Consider the following 17,114-nt stretch of genomic DNA (forward strand, 5'->3'; position numbering starts at 1 on the left):
GGTCAGGCTCAGCTCCAGACACACAAACATAGATTATATCTTTTATTAGACAGTTTATGAAGACACCAGAGGTGGCAGTAGTGAGTAGAAGATGGAGCCCAGCTGGGCTAGTATTCCTCAGGACGCTGGAACAGCAGCTTCTCCAGTAGCAGTGCTATAGGAAGAAGAACTGAGAAAATGAGTACACTGAGATATTCATAGAGTCCCCAGTATGGGGAAGCCCTGAAATAGGGAGAGCTGGCCCTTGAGGAGCGAGTATCAGATCCCTGGGCACAGAGACTCGTTGGCAAGTACTCACGCAGCAGTTCTCCATGGAAGATGGCACTGGTGCTGGAACGGAGGCAGGCCCTCGAGGAGCGAGTACCTGGTTCCAGGGAATCAGCTTTGAGGAGTAGATGGTAGTAGTACTCACAGATGGTGTCTGTAGCAAATTCTTCCAAGTAGAAGAGGAGATGGATACAGGCAACGAGTCAGGGAACATGGGCCCTCGAGGAGCGAGTACCGGTTCCTGATAGTGACCTGAAAGAAGCAGAGAGGCCCCCGAGGAGCGGGTACCTCGTTAACAGCAAAGAGTCCAAATAGAAGTTGGAGGCAGAGAAGCTGGGTATGGAGAGCGAATCCCATCCTTAGGAAATCCCTTGCTAACTCAAAGGCTAGCAATAAACAACAGGCTTAACTATCCGGGCAGCGTGATGTCATCACAGGGGGATGCCCCTGAGGTTCGCGCCATAGAGGAAATAAGAATGAGGGCCGCGCGGCGCACGCATCCTAAGGTACCAGAGGAGCATGGTGGGAGGCAGCGCCCAAGCCAGTCCGGGGACAGTGGAGAAGACGGCGGGCAGATGCTGCGGCAGCCAGACGTCCACAGGGAGCAGGAGGAGTCGCAGAAAAAGGCAGAGTGAAGTCGTCGGGCCGTGATGGCTGCAACAGTGCCCTGTTGGGCTTTCCTGAATTTTGTTGCCAGTTCTGTCCTTATCTAGGCTCTGTCCTTGTTCCATTCCATATTTGTCCAGTCCTTGTTCTGTCTTATGCTGCCTAGTCCAGTTCCTTTTCTGTTTCCCAGTGCTTGCTTTTGTCCCTGGTTCAGCCCTGTCTGTATTCAGCCCTTGCCTGCCCTCAATATTTGGCTCCAGCTCTCAGCCAGTCCCTGGTTACAGCCCCTAGCCTATGCTCTATATCCAGCTCCTGTCTGTACTCTATGCACAGCCCCAGTCTATGCTCTGTATCCAGCTCACAGCCAGTACCTGTGTTCAGCCTATTCCTCCTCTCAATTTCCAGCCTGTGCCTGACCTCAGTTTCTACCAGTGCCTGACTCCAGCTCCCAGCTTGCACAGATTCTCCTAGGCTATGTCTGCACCATGAAGTTCTGCTGGAGAGAAGTCATACTAGCACCCAGAACCCAAGGGATCAACCTGCGGGGAAGGGGGTTAGTTAGGCAGAAGACCAGCCCTAGTCTAGCCCTGCGGTCCTGCAGTGCTTCTGTGGGGGTACTATCTGAATCCAGCTCGCTGCCCCATGACACAACAGAAGTTTGTATTTTGTAGGCTGAAGGTTCTCTCATGATTGCTCTGGTCAGCCCTTGGGCCCTGTTGTATCGCACCTCCACGGCACTCTGTGGGGTGCTCATAGGGATTATGAGTCAGGTTTTAAGTGGCTAGCCTTTGTCTCCTATAAGGGAGAAGCCAGAGGAGAATGTTAGGATAGGCTTTGAGGTTGGACAGCACATTAGGGGATTAGGTTGGGTCCGAGCTTTCCTCCTAGGCAAGCAGGCCAGCTAGCGATGTGGGAGACCCATAGACAAGGTTAGTTGTGATATGGTGTTAGCAATGAATGCATTCCTACCTAGTAGCCAGCCCCGGGTGATGCAGCCTTCCTGGAAGTGGTCATGAATTTCTGACTGCGAGAAGATGTAAGCATCATGAGTGGATCCAGAAAACATGGGTATGACATCCAAGATGAAGCCCTTACCATCACAAACCACTTGCATATTAAGGGAATGGAAGCTCTTGTGGTTACGATAGGCAGCCTCATTTCTCCTTGGTGCCCTTATAGGCATGTGTATGCCCGGATGGAGGGAAAGTATGCCACTTGATAAAAATCCTGCATGATTTGTTCTTGCTGCCTTCTTCTCTGAGGGAAGGATATATACTGATGTGTTCTCCTTACTAAGGTGGCCAGGACCTGATTGATTCACATGGAGATGGTAGAATGGCTGTTGCTGGCTATGACCTCAAGAGAAGTTTGGAAGGTGCTGGTAGCAAAAAAGGTTAGGGCAGTGGTGATCTTGAAATGTTTTGGCAAGGCATGGCCTCTCTGGCTGGTGGTTTGTAGGTCTGGCTCTAATTGCTGGCATAGATGTATGGTTTCCTTTTTAAACCTGAAACTGCGCATGACTACCTCCTATGGCAGATCTAACTTCCGCCTTAAAGCCATGAGTACCCATGCAGTGATTAGAATCATTTTGAAAGGATAATCGAGGATCCAAGATGGCCAAACCTGCTGGTTGTGTGTGAGGCTGCTCCATGTGGGTTAATTTTTCTTTTGCCTTGACATGCCTCATTCAGCAAGAAAATGGCAGGCTAGGGAGAGAGAAGCCCTGCCGACTTTTTCTGCTATGATTTCCAGTCCGATGGACACCCATGTGCAGCGGAGAATGACAGGACCAGGAGTAATCTCACTGGGGAGTGTCCGGGAGGAAGTTGCACTCAATACCTCCCTTGAGCTATGTACCACACTGTCTCCCGAGGAACCCGCGGAGAGTAGGCCTCTTGCACAGTCCTGTGGGTCCATGGCACTTGATGGTGGTCAGACTCCAAGAGGGCAATGCGAGGCAGGAACATCAGAGCTGAATTTTGGACCTTCCTTGTTACTATTGGAAGCCAGGGAACAGCCCAGAAGCACTGTGCCTCAGTCGGCAGTTGGAGAAACGCAGGTACTGCCTGAGATTACAAGAATGGATCTGGTAAGACCATCAGTCATATCTTTGGACTCAATATGGGAGGCCATTCAATTATTGAATTCAAATATCTTTAATCAAATGGCCCCAGTTTATACTTGTTTGGATACCCACATAAAAAATGTGGAAAAAGAAGCTTTTATGCATAAGACTGCTATTGAGTTTTTGCAACAGGACTTTAATAACAAAGCGTTACTTCATGCTTCCATGATTAAGGACAATCAACTGTTGTCTGTAAGGTTGGAAAACATGGAAAACTCGATTAAGGGGAAAAATCTACGCTTTATCAACTTTCCCAGGGACCAGTTAATCCCTCGAAAGAAAATGTGGAATAAATATATGCTTGAAGTACTTAAAGTCCCTGAACAGGCATTACCATTAACATCAAGAATTTATTATATTCCTCCCTTCAAGAAAAAGGATTCCTTAGATTAGAAAGGGGTTCAAGTTCTTATTCCAACCGTGCCCTCACAGTTGAATCTTACAAATCTTACAGATATCCTGGAATCTACTCAAAAGGAATCGATTACTCCTGCCACACTAGTGGTCTCTTTTCTTCTTGAAGCTGACAAAGAATGGACATTAAGGATGTACTTTTATCATTGGACAGAAATGTTTTGGATTATAAAATTAGTATCTTTCCAGATTTATCCAGGATAACCCAGAAAAGCAGGACATAATTTCTATTAATGCGACCTAGGGTAACTGAGATGTATAGTTAAATGTATAGTAAATGTATTGTAAATGTATAGTAAAATATCAAGGCTTTTCCTATGTTTTTTTCCAGCCAAATCAGCTTTCCTCTTTTCTTTCAGATAAAAGTACACCTGTTACCAGCTCTTCTCCAATTGCAACTGAGTGAGTGATATGTTGGGTATTTAGGTCTGTTATAAGCATTGTATTGGTACTCCGCACAGCAGTTCTTTTTCCTTTCTGATTAGTCAGATTACAATATATCTGAGGTAGAGAGATAGGATCCTACATAGAGGACTGTGAGTTAGAACAGAGATATTGTTTTGTATTTCTTATTTTGTGCTGTGTTATAATGCCTGATTGGATTTGTATCTTTGATTTCATATCAAGATGTGTTTTTCTTGAAAATATTGCTAAACTTATAAACATTAAAGAAAGAAAGAATAATTTTGAAAGGACAGTATGACCCAGTGTCTGCTACTCTCCCTCCAAAGCCCCCCATGGCTCTTAAGGTCCCTATTTACTCAAATTTGTTCCTCTAAGGTCCAGTGGACTGCAGAAAGTTGCATGTAGCAACCTGATTGGCCCGGTCTATCCCCTGTACTCTGATGACGTTCCCGCGCAACTCTGGCTATCCCTGTTCCCACAATGAAGGAACAAGGCTTTCCCAGTATCCTCCAGTGGGTCCCAGTCTGCACCAGGAGGTCCTCCTTCCTACCCATTGGGTAGTTCTTGCTTCCACTTGGCAGGAGAAGCTGGCCTGGCAAATAGAAATTGGCTAATCAAATGTCTGGCAGCTGTGCATGTAAACCAGCTGTAGCAAATTTGCATGCATAAGTGTGTGCCCATCAATGCATAGGTCAATTTTAAAATAGTCATTAAGCGCATATGTATATAGTCATGTCCTTTCTTACATTTGTCCTGTAGCCCTTGCACGGGCATATATGTGCATACTTCACAGCCTTTAAAATGCACATTGATCGTGCTTGGCCCAGATACGCACATAACAGGGCCTTTTTACACGAGCAGTGCTTTTAAAATTTGGTCCATTGTGTATGGAGCGAGAGAGAGCACATAACTGTGTTTTGTGAAAAATTTAATGTTATGTCTACTTTATTATTTAAATCTATCTATCTAAATCACTGATAAAAGTTTGTTCCAGAGAAAAAGGATGTTTCTTAAGTTTACAAAAAATAAAAATGCAATTATTGGGAAATAAAGGTTTTTTTTAAACTAAATAAAACCTAGTTAATATTAACAAAATAAAGTATGTTTTTTTCAGAATTACTATGTATTATTTATTGGGCAATTTGGTTGGGGTCCAAAAGGATTCCAGAATTGCACTAATATTGATTTATAGTTTCCAAATGTCCCCCAAAGAATATTCATAGTAATTTTTTCATGACAGGCAGTTAAAGAGAGAAATCTTTCCCTGGAAAGAAGCAGAGGAGTTCTGCTCCAGAGGGTCAAAGGGAGAGAGGGGAGAGGGGGGGGGAGAGAGAGCAAGAGCAAGAAGAGCTCTTCTGGAGCCTGTAGAGGAGAGAAAAGAGTCATTTATGGCTGAAGCTCATTGCAGTACTAAAATCACCAGTGCATGAATCTCTGAGTATATTTAAACATAGAAAGAGCGTTCCTGATCTGTCAGTAGTCATGCTTCCATGGGAGAGGAGTGAGAAGCCAAAAGTACTCTGAGTGGCCAGGCCATGATCCACTATTTGATCTAAGAAATTGGGTTGGAAGTAAATGGAGATTGTGCTGTACAGGAACAGGACTTTTACCTACTTGTCTTGAATCTGATGTTTCACAAGAGACCGAGATTGATAACTGTAATTGTCCTGTTATCATAGAGGTGCAGGAGTAAAGGACTGAAATTTATTGCCAAATGTCATTCAAACTCTATTGAACTGGATTACAAAAAGAAAACAACAGATATATTGACTACATGCCTGCCTCCTGGTGAGAACATCAAGTCCATCTGTGGAGTTTTATTTAAGAAAAATTAGAAGTATATGGTTCCTCCCACTGAAGTGTAAACACCCTTGGGCACCAAATTATCTTGGGTATTGTCACGTGTGTAGACAGATGGTAAGGCTATTGGGGTTTCCACTTTTAAAGATGGTATAGAGATAGTTTGCACACCCAGAGTATCTTCACCAGAAAATAAATCAAAATAGATAAAATGATTTCAGAGGTACTTTTATAATTAAATTAAAATATTTTATTTTGCTGACATATGGATAATTTTCTAGGTTCTTCACTTCTAGAAACAAATGTAATCGTTGAACAAACAAACCTTTCAATAATTTCATTGAGAAATAATTTACTTCTTGTGCACAAAAACAATTTTCCATATGTGGCTCTCACTCTAATTCTTAACACAGTTTGAAATAGAAACTGGTTCCAGTACAAGGATTATTTCTTACTAAGATACTTTCAGATAAGTATTTTCTCAGTTGGTTACTTCATTATGAGAACAAATGTTGAATTTCAACTTTAATTTAAGAAATCTGATTGCTCTTCAGGCAATTCTGGAATTTTCCAGGTAAGTATTAACTTTTGGGGTAGAATTTAAAAGGATGCGCACAGGCATACATCTGCGCGTGCTACCTGGTGTGCACACATGTACGCCCGATTTCATAACTTGTGCTTGCAAGTTAAAAAATCAGGGGTCGGCGCGCGCAAGGGGGTGCACAATTGTGCACCTTGAGCTTGCCGAGCCGCGTTGCCTTCCCCTGTTCCCTCCTAGGCTGCTCCGAAATCAGAGCGGCCTCGGAGGGAACTTCCCTACCCCCCCCCCCCCCCCCCCCCCCCACCTTCCCTTCCCTTCTCCTATCTCCCCATGCACTTTCCCTCCTACCTTTTTTTTGTTTTCGTTTTTGTTCCAAAACTTACTTCAGCCCTGGGGCTGAAGTAAGTTGCTCACACCGGCAGTCAGCCGGCACGTGATCCCCGACACAGCGGCAAATGGCTGCTGTGCCAGGAGCCTCTGACCCCGCCCCTCCCTGTCCCCGGACCACACCGCATACACCCTGCCCCCTTCCCACCCCTTTAGTAAAGCCCCAGGACTTACATGCGTACCAGGGCTTTACACGTGTCACCGGGCCTTTTGAAAATAGGCCCGGCACGTGTAACCTTTTGAAAATCTGGCCCTTTATCTTTAACCTGTTTTAACTCAATGACTTTGACCTCATGTATGTCCATGTTTTTTGCACTAGTGCAATTTACCAAAATTATGTCACCGTTCATTGGTGTGCACTTATCTTTGATTGCTGGGCAATAATTTTTGAGAGTGCTGCTTGGGAATGCTGGGTAGAGAGTGCTGATGCAGGATTTATGTGAAGCTTTGGTGGCTTGTGATGGAGGAATAGCTCATGCTGCTTGATGGTGCAGACTGGACATGATCTACCACTCTTGACCATGAAGACTCAGAATACAGTGGTTCACCTACTACGCTATCTCAAACCAAATCAATAATAAAGACTGATTGCCTTACATTGCCAATTTTGCACAGTCTGCAATGTTGCTAGCATGTGTGTCTAAATGAGACTGGAGGTCTTGCTAATAGAAATCCAAAAATAATTATTTCAGCCCTATCTAAGGATGTTGGCTTTGAGAGAACTCACATAGTTAAGAAATATTTAACCTCTCTCTCTCTCTTTCTCACATTCCACACTTATTTTCCAATAAATTAAGGAACAAGTTGTAAGGATTCTATATTCCAAGTTATTTCAAAGATTATTTTCCTCTAAGGAAACAACACAGAGGTACCTTTATCTACAGGTGGAGTGTTCACAATCTGAAGTCTGTGGCACTTAATGGAAATTTTTTCTTTCTGAGGTAGAGTGTACTTCATTTAAATCAGCTTAGAATCAGACCATCAATCATCCACCTTTCTCATATCCAGTTATCTATCAAAGCTGGTAAAAACACCACGGATCAGCTATAGAAAATTAGACTTAATTTTAACTAATTCCTTACCTCGGAAAGGATTAGAATTACAATAAACACCACTTTCGCACACTGGGGTAGATTTAAAAAGAAGCACGCTGGCATACATGCGTGCGTGCTATCCAGTGCGTACACATGAAAGCCTGATTTTATAACATGCACGCACCTATGCGTGCATGTTATAAAATCAGGGGTCAGAGCGCGCAAGGGGTACACAATTGTGCACCTTGTGTGCGCTGCCGCCCACAGCCTTCACCCATTCCATCCCTTCCCCCTAATCTAACCTTCCCACCCCTTCCCCTAACCTATCCCCTCCTAGCTCTATCCTAACCCCCCAACTTTTGTTTTACCTTCTGCGCCTGCCTCCAGGCAGGCGCTGGTTGTACGCACCAGCAGCCTGCCAGCACGTGATCCCCTCCATCCTGGAACTTTATATATGTCACCGGGCCTTTATAAAATAGGCCCATCATGCGTAACCCCCCCTACATGTGTAAATCCTCTGACTCAGCCTTCACCTCAGATTTCCAACACAGTTCTCCCTCTGCAGTCTCCACATGTTTTCTAAAAAAATCCTCAGAAGAGATCCTTACTCCTCTGAAATCTTTTCAAGAAATAGTTCTCATCTACTAAAAAAAACCTTCTTATCCAGCAAGAAACCATTTAAAAACTCCTTGACTAAGGAACACAGTTTTCAAAAGAATTTTTAATATATTCAAAACATTCTATTAAGGCAAATAACTTCTCAAATCTTTCTGTGCTTTGCCTCAACTTGGTGTTGCTATGCAGACCTGATCACCCAGCTGCTTTGCATAGACACTAAGTTGGGCTAGCATTATTTTGGTGTTACCATGGCATTGTCTAAAGGATAGCAAAGAGTTTTCTTTTTTATCTCTCTCTCTGAGAGCTGCATGGAGCTTGATTTTACCACCTTTTAGATTGCCCATTAAAATGAATGGAAAAATGAAACTAATAAAAAAAACCTCCATTTGCACAGTTCAAAATCAAACCAAACTTTCAGGTTAGCTTCTAAATAAATGTAACAGTACTCATTTGTCTTTTCAATGCCATATTAGCTATTTTAACATTTTTACAGCTAATTATATTTTTAACTTACATAAACATTTTTCCCCAAACCAAAGATTAAATCCATATTTATATATCACATCACCTGGTGACCACCACCAGCAAACTTCAGTTTGACAGGTTTTAATTACTTCAATCACAGGGACCTCCTGCAAAAATGGGTGGGATATTCACTACTGACCCCAAACTCCAGATGTGATCAAATCACAAGCACACCTAATTCATACCAACACTTGCAAAATGTTAATTTTTATTAATAGGAAAAAGTGTATTAAATTTATTGGTTCCGGGTTCACCAGAGTGCTTCCCAGGGGCTGACACTCGGGTGGGAGCCTCTCTACATGCTCCCCTTTGGAAATGTCACATTTTTACACTTTTAAGGTCATTAGTTTAAGTTTATTAACTTTTAAACTTTAATTTTCCTACAGTTACTGTTTAGGTAGCCTCTTGCTGATGTCACTGCCCCACATCTGTGAGGACCCCTTGCCTGCCCTGTAATTGTGCCGGGGCTTTAATTACAGCCCTGATGCTGTACACTGGCTTAAGCTAGAAGTGGCAGCATTCCTAGCACTGCTGCTGCAGTAAGACACCAGATGCACTGAACAGCATTTATCTATTTAAAAAACAAACCTCATTGTGGCACTTCTTGGCTCTTTCTGGCTGCCAGGAGCTCCCCAGGATCCCATGGCCTCAGCAATACCCAGGCAAATATTTATTTACCCCATTATAGAAGGGTCTTGGAGATTATTCTCCCCCACTATGAACAAGAACCCCTGGTACCATCTCATATTTAAGAGTGAGACAAGGCTATAATCAAAATAATCTTTCTCTATGACTTTGCTAAGTTTTTCTCTCTTAGACAAAAACTATGGTTTAGTGGACATTCAATCCAGAAAATAAAGTCCATTAAACATCGCAGTCTCAGTCAAGTCATGTCATACATCCCTGGCAATGTTAGGAAAACCACTCCTAGGCACCTCCTCTGCTAATGTCTGCATTTCTAGATGCAGGTCTCTTAAATTCAGTAGAAACATAGAAACATAGAAATGACGGCAGAAGAAGACCAATCGGCCCATCCAGTATGCCCAGCAAGCTTCAACTAGATAAGCCTCTGACTGATGATTTTCTCAGATGGCAGCTCTATGTGACTCTTCCTTGCAAGGCAATGTTCCCCAACTTCCCACATAGACAAATCCTCTCCATAACCATTCTTGAAGAAATCCATTTTTGGACAGAAGAGTATAACCCTTCCCACAGACCTCTTCCTTGGATCTTCAGAATACCTCAGGAATGCCAAACTCTTTGATTCCAAGACAAGACTTTTCTAGTTCTGAAGCCCTGGGCACCCCGAACTTGGACTCCAACCACTTTCCCAGGATTGGAGGAGAGTGTACCTCCCTAGGATTTCTCTCTATGAAAGTAGCACCCCGAATAAGCCTATATCAAGAGGGTACAGGAGTTTTGTTAGAACATTTACAACTCCCACCTAGGAGTGGCAAGCATCTTTTACCACTCCTACTTTACTTTGACATCACATCAGGGTCTGATGAAACTCTGAGGCCTACTAGCATGGGACAATTTTGTGACACCCCCCCCCCCCCCCCCCCACCTTACACATAAAATGAGAGAAATTCCTTACTAGATCAGACCAGTTTTTCTTAAATGATTAAAGATTTTAAAAACATGATTAAAATCCTTGAATGGCTATTAATAATAGGGTTTGTAGTAGTAATTTGAGCACTGAGCAACTACTTATTCATGATTGTTTTGAAGTTGAATGTTAGGGAGGGCAATTTCTAAAAGCCATATAGTTGTTTAAATACTTGTTGCGATGCTGTTTGCAGCCGGAGCTACGGGCAGCCTCTTACCTTGTCTCCACCAGCCTGCCTGATGCCATGATTTGGCCCTGTGGCCTGGAGCCGCTGCCGATGTTCTCCCGCGGCCTGGAGGCCACCATCGTGCCGGCACGGCAGGAGCCGCGCCGGGGTTCTCCTTCGTGGCAGGAGACCGCCGCCGATGTTCCTTTGTGGCACTGGAGGCCGCCTTCTTTTTCAGCATGGCAGGGCTGTGCTGGCGTCCTGGAGCGGCAGGAGCCGCTGAGGTCATCATCCTTTTGCGGCTAGGAGGCCGCAGTCCCCGGACTCCCAGCAACCGCTTCACAGCTCGGAAGCCGCCTCCCTCGTTGGGGCCTGCCTGCGGCCCAATCTTCCTGCTCCAGTGTCTCAGCGGCAGCATGGCCGCTGTCCAGGGTCCTGCAGTCTTTCCTCTTAGGCACAGGGCTGCGCCTCTCTGCAGGCTTTAAAGGGCCAGCAAGGGAATGGTTCCTCTGGCTCCACCTGGATGACATCACATGGGTGTTTCCTGTCCAGCCCTACAAAAGGGCTCAGTTGCCATTCCAACTTCGCCTTCACAAGGAGCTAGTTCTTCTCCTGAAATCTTCATCTCCTGTTCCTGCCAGGTTTAATTTGTTCTTCGTGAGATCCCTCATCGTCGTCTGTTCCTGGTCTTTCCTGATGACTTGTCTTTCCTGATGTCTCCATTGTTCCAGTCCTGATGTCTCATGGTCCAGTCGTCTTGTCCTGATGTTCGTTCTGTCCAGATGTCTTCCTAGACTTCACCATGATCCATCCTAGCGTAGTCCGTGACCAGCCCGGCTGGGCTGAGTAGGGCGCGCTGCGGCCCAGTGGTCCGCGACCACCCCCGCTGGGGTGTTTAGGGCGCTGGTGGGTCTTATCCATCTAGCAGAGCCGAAGTTATCCGTGTTCCTTCCTGTCTCCTCCGGGGACCGGAGTCTTCTAGATGTCGTGCTTGCTCGTCCTGGCTGCCCTTCACTGTGTGTTCGAGGAGTTCGTCATGATGTCTGGGATCTTTGTTTTGGAGGCCCGTCTTGTAAATCGTCCTCCGATGTCTTGGACTCCGGCTATGCCAAGCCTCCGGAGGACAGTGCTCCAGTGGATAGTCTCAGGGCCGGTCTGGCCACTGCAGCCTCCCTTCCGGCTATGTGTGTTAGTGTGATATCCGAAGTTCTTGCCACCCTGAGTTTTATCATGATTTTAGCTTGTCTCTTCCTCATTTCAACTGAGTCCATCTGATCATCATCTGAGTCTCCAGTGTGGTCCACGACCAGCCTGGTTGGGCTGTGTAGGGCGCCTGAGGGACTTTGCTTGTTCTTCGTCTGAGTCCATCTGATCTTCATCTGAGTCTGTCTTCTTCATTAATGGCATCTTCAACAGAGTCGTCTTCACCATGTTCCAGTGTCTTCATCCGCCCTTGCCTCATGTCCAGCCTGCCGCCTCTGCCGTTACCCAGCGGCAGGTCCGAAAGGGCTTGGAGTGGTCGCAGGACTACTCAGAGACCAAACTTGCATGTTGGCCTCACCAAGGCTGTGCAGGTCGGCGGGGGCTTGGGCACATCTTCAGTTCCTGTCTCTCCCAGATGAGGCTCCGTTTCACCGCAAGGGCACTCACCACTCATTCCACAATGGGAAGCACCCCCTAGAGCTCCCTCCCTTCGTATCCAGAACAATACAGAGTTAATGGGTTGAAAGAAATGTCTGAAAATTGTCCACCATTTACCTGGCTAAAATTACATGTGAGATTCTACAACACTCATACTTTTAGCCACATTAGGCGTATGCATTCCTGGGGGCATGATTAGGTCACAGGAAGAAAATAATGCATGTAAATCAAAATTTTAAATCTATGAATGTTATTTTCCTTTCAAAAAGAGGTGAATTGTCAAAGGAACTCATGTGTAAGTAGCATATAACATAGCAATATTCAAAAGCCCAAATATGCATGTAAAAACTTTTAAAAATTCACCCCCATAGAGTGAATTTTCAAAGGAGTTACACATCTAAAAGTAGAAATTTTCAAAAGTCCATTTATCCGCATAGGACCTGATTGCTAAATAGATACTAGGGGCCTCATTTTCTAAAGTATCGCAGGCCTGCGATACTTTAGGAAATGAGGGGCGGGGGCCGAAACGAGGGGGGGGGCGGGCCTATGCTAGCCAGCAGCAATCGCACCATCGCGGTGCGATCGCTGCCGGTTTCGCACCCAATAGCGCCACCAAAGGAGGTGTAGCTATTGGGAGCGAAATAGGACGCGAAAAGGGCCTTACCTTTTCATCGTCTGCGGCGGCTTCACGGAGTCGGCCTCGGTGAAGCCCCGACTCCTCCTCTTCCGGGGCCGACTCCGCCCCCATTGTGGCATCGCACGCGAAAAGGAACATTTCATATGCGAAATGTCCCTTACCGCGTGCGATACATTTAGAAAATAAGGCCCTAGATCTCTATAAAATCTGCCAAGAAGTCTTATTTCTATAACAGGATTGCAACAGCAATGCATAACCCTAGAGAACTGTATTGGACTTTATGTAATATTTTAAATCCTCCTAATCACCTGCATGAAGCTCCACAAGTGGGAGGAACTGATTTTAATTTATAAGAAACTTTGGCTGCATTCTTTATTTAAAAAATCTCCAACTTATGCTCTAATTTCTCAAAAGATGTAGTACTGCCTGTAGATAATGTTTCCTCAGGTGAAATGAGATGAGACTAGTTTTCTATTGTTTCTCAATCTGAAGTTTTACTAATTATTTCTAGTTTAAACACCTCTAATTGTTCCCTGAACACTTTCCCTACTGCCCTTCTCAAAATTCTACATCAAGTTATTGCAGCCTTTATTGAAAAATATTGTTAACATCTCATTGCAGACGGGTAATCTGCCTGACTCCCTGAAGATGGAATCCATCAGACCTATATAAAGAAGTCAGATGCCAACCCTACTATCCTCTCTAATTATTGTCCCATCTCATCTCTGCCCTTTCTTGCTAAAGATATCGAGTCCACTGTCCTTCATCAATTATCAGAATTTCTCGATGAGCACGCAATACTTAATCAATACCAATTCGGTTTTGCAAATTTCACAATTCTGGGACCTTACACCTCTCAAGCTTTGACACGGTGAAGCGCAGCTTTGACTCTGGGAAAGATTATACACTCATACTCTTAGACATTTCATCTGCATTTGATACTGTAAATCATGGCATCTTACACTTTCTTGCCACCCTTGATATAACCAGGACCATACTGGCCTAGTTTAGGTCATGTCTTCTATACCATTCACAATAGATCAGAGTTAACAATGAGACTTCAGCTTGGTATCCTGTTGAGACTGGCATGTCTCAAGGAGCTTGTGGAATTAGAATAGAAAGACACTGTGGGGCAGATTTTAAAAGCTGCGCGTGGGAGCAAATTTGTTCGTGCAACACGGCGTGAACAAATCTACGCCTGATTTTATAACATGCGCGCACAGCCCCCGGATCGCCCACGCCCTGCCCCTTTTTGCAAGCCCCGGAACATACGCGCATCCCGGGGCTTGTGCGCGCCGCCGAGCCTATGCAAAATAGGCTTGGCGCGGCAGGGTGATTTTTTTAAGGGTTACGCGCATAACTCTTTTAAAATCCGCTCATGTTTTTGTAGGGTCTTAGGGTCTCCATCTAGGTCAGTTATGCAGAGAGTGATACAGTGGAATATATAATGCTAAGCTCAGCAGGTAGTTGATTATTTTTTTATTTTAAAACACACATTACATGCCCTTCCTACATTCAGGGCGAGGTACAATAAAATACACATAATAGGTAACAGTTAAAAGACAATGTTACAATAAAACTTAAAATTTGTTAGAAATATAGCACAAATTAGTATTGCTTTGCTGAAAAGTAGTTTTGTACACTGGATGAAATTAGGGTGAAAGAGGCCATGGAGATTATATGTTGCAGGCCTGATTCGAGAATGCTTTTTTGAATAGATATGTTTTTAGGGCTTTTTTAAAGAAAAGATTATTATAGTTGCTAAAGTTATTATAAGTTGCTAAGATCTGATTGTGAAATGTGTTGAAATAAAAGAAAAACAATGTTATTTTAGATCTGCACCTAGAGCTTTAGTCACAGTGAAAATTGCAGTGCTTGCTGTTTGCTATAATGAAAACATCACGAGATATAGCATTAGTTTTATTTAAGACATCCACCATGAGGTACCTCTCAAAATGGAGGACCTAAGTCCAAGTCACCTTAAAGCATGAAATGGCAGACGAGACCTAAAATGGAGGTTTAGCATTAGGGTATAGGTAGATGCGGCATCGTGTGACTGGGTGCAGATTTTAGGTTGATCCATGATTGGACCAAATGCATGGTAACAAATTAGAGTATGTAATGAAAGGAAACTCGTAATTTAAGAATAATGCAATGATTGATCATATAGGGCCTTATTTTCCAAGGCTATCTCAGGCTTGCGCTAACAGCGCAAGACTGCGATAGCTAGCAAAGGTAGCCCACACCTGCGCTACCTACATCGGGGCGGAGTCGGCCCCCGGAAGAGGAGGAGTCGGGGCGTCACCGGGGCTGATTCTGCGAGGATGGCGCGGACAGCGAAAAGGTAAGGGCCTTTTCACTGCCTATTTTGCGTCCAATAACTACACCTTCTATGGTGTAGTTATTGGACGCAATGCCGGCAGCGATCGCACCGTGGAGGTGCGATTCCTGCCGGCTAGCGCAGGACCGCCCCCCTGTTTCGGCCCCCCGCCCCTCATTACCGCAGTTTTCTAAAGTATCGCAGGCCTGCGATACTTTAGAAAATGAGGCCCATAATCTTTTAATGATGAATAAGAAGTATATTAGGGCCTGTCTGTGATTCTAAAGACAGAGCAACTTGCTATTGCCTTGTCGCATGGTCTGTTTTTTTTCTTTTACTAAAATCCACAATAGAGGAAGTGTTGGTTTCCTATCTGAATCTTTTTTATCGCTACATTATTAATTATAACTGTTCCTCTGTGGAGATTAAAAAAAAAACAGGGCTCTTTCAGCTGCTTTTAAGCTGCTTAGGTCTTTTTTGATCGGAAAATTCTACAATATGACTTCGCTGCTGCTTTATTCAATGTTTTTCTTACACTGCTATGCCGCCAATTAGACAACCTTGGCATGCACTTTAAGTTATATGTGGATGATATACAATTATTTTTTCCACTTTATTCCAACTGGGCTCTCACTTCACAATTCACTTCTCTCTGCCTTTCTACTTGGCTCACACATAACAGGTCGTCCCTTAATGTATTCAAAACTGAAATAATTATTCTCTCATTTTCCAAGTGACAACATTCCCTCCGCTCTGACCTTTCAGGGTAATTCCATACCCATTTCTGAGACATGGCGGAACCTAGGTGTCATAATTGACCCTGCTCTTTCAATGAGACCACACGTTAAAACCGTAGATTAGTCCTCATTAACAAGGTTTTGCATGTCACAACATCTCGGACCTTTCCTTAATCCAAATGATTTTTGCATTGTCTTGCAATCCCTTATTTTTTTCGAGGCTTGACGATTGTAACTCACATTATACCTGTCTTCCTCAAATAATGCTCAGGCCATTTCAAATGATTCAAAAATGCTACAACTTGGGTTATCACAGGGGCCAAAATACAGAATTTTATCACCCCCACCTTCACTACCTTCATTGGCTTCCAGTTTCAGCTCGTACTGAATGCAAGTTAGCTGTTACAATTCATTACCTTCTTCAGAATATTAAATCCCTTTGGACCATGGACATGCTGAAAGTCCATATGCCATCACGTTCTCTAAGGTCTGCCAATCAGAACTTCCTTGATATCCCCTCTCCTCGATTGACACACTTGGCAGAAACTCGTGAGAGAACATTTTTCTTGGCTGGCCCTAAATTGTGGAACTCACTACCAGCAAAGATTCACAACATTCCAGATTCAAGAGCCTTTAAAAAAGCTCTTAAAACATTTCTCTTTAAGCGAGCTTATAAATACAAGAGCTGACGTCTAATTTTCTCCCTCTATTATTTCTTTTTTTAGGCAGTTCCAGGGCCTTTTTTTCACAATTAGTTATTGAAATGTGCTTTTATGAATTTTATGAATATGTATTGCTGGTCTTACTGTCAGTTTTCAATTGTATATGTAACTTTTGTTCCCTGTCCTGAACTACCGGATGGCAGGGAACAAATAAAAAATAAGTAATATATACATTTTCAAAATCACTTTAAAGTATATATAATACTTTTTTTTAAATTATCTATTTATTTGAATTTTTCAAATTATACAGAACAAAGTTCAGAAATAATAACATTATAGATGAGGTTTTACATAGGAAATTTTTGAATTATAATAAAGAAACATACAATCCCCATTCTATATATGTATAATAATACAGGTAATTGAGAGGGGACAAATGTCTTATAAGCAGAATTGCAGGAAATACAATAAACTTATACAACCATTGCTTCAGAATGACTAGTGTTACTTATACTCTATGTCAACTTCCCCTTAAAGATTAATCAGAGTGAAACACACATAACTGTTCTGGCTCACCAAATCTATATCTTGAATTTTTATATACTATTGTACACATACAT

General features: G+C 43.6%; 1 long non-coding RNA gene across 1 annotated transcript in view; it reads left to right on the plus strand.

The window, feature by feature from the left end:
• LOC115088744 overlaps positions 1-17,114 on the plus strand; it is a 107,716-nt gene that overhangs the window by 20,174 nt on the left and 70,428 nt on the right. The window contains exon 2 of the long non-coding RNA XR_003855849.1: positions 3,772-3,814. This is a non-coding gene — a long non-coding RNA (uncharacterized LOC115088744). The remainder of the gene's footprint in view (positions 1-3,771; positions 3,815-17,114) is intronic.

Source organism: Rhinatrema bivittatum, chromosome 3 (assembly GCF_901001135.1).
Source record: "Rhinatrema bivittatum chromosome 3, aRhiBiv1.1, whole genome shotgun sequence".
In the NCBI taxonomy this organism is placed as follows: Eukaryota; Metazoa; Chordata; class Amphibia; order Gymnophiona; family Rhinatrematidae; genus Rhinatrema; species Rhinatrema bivittatum.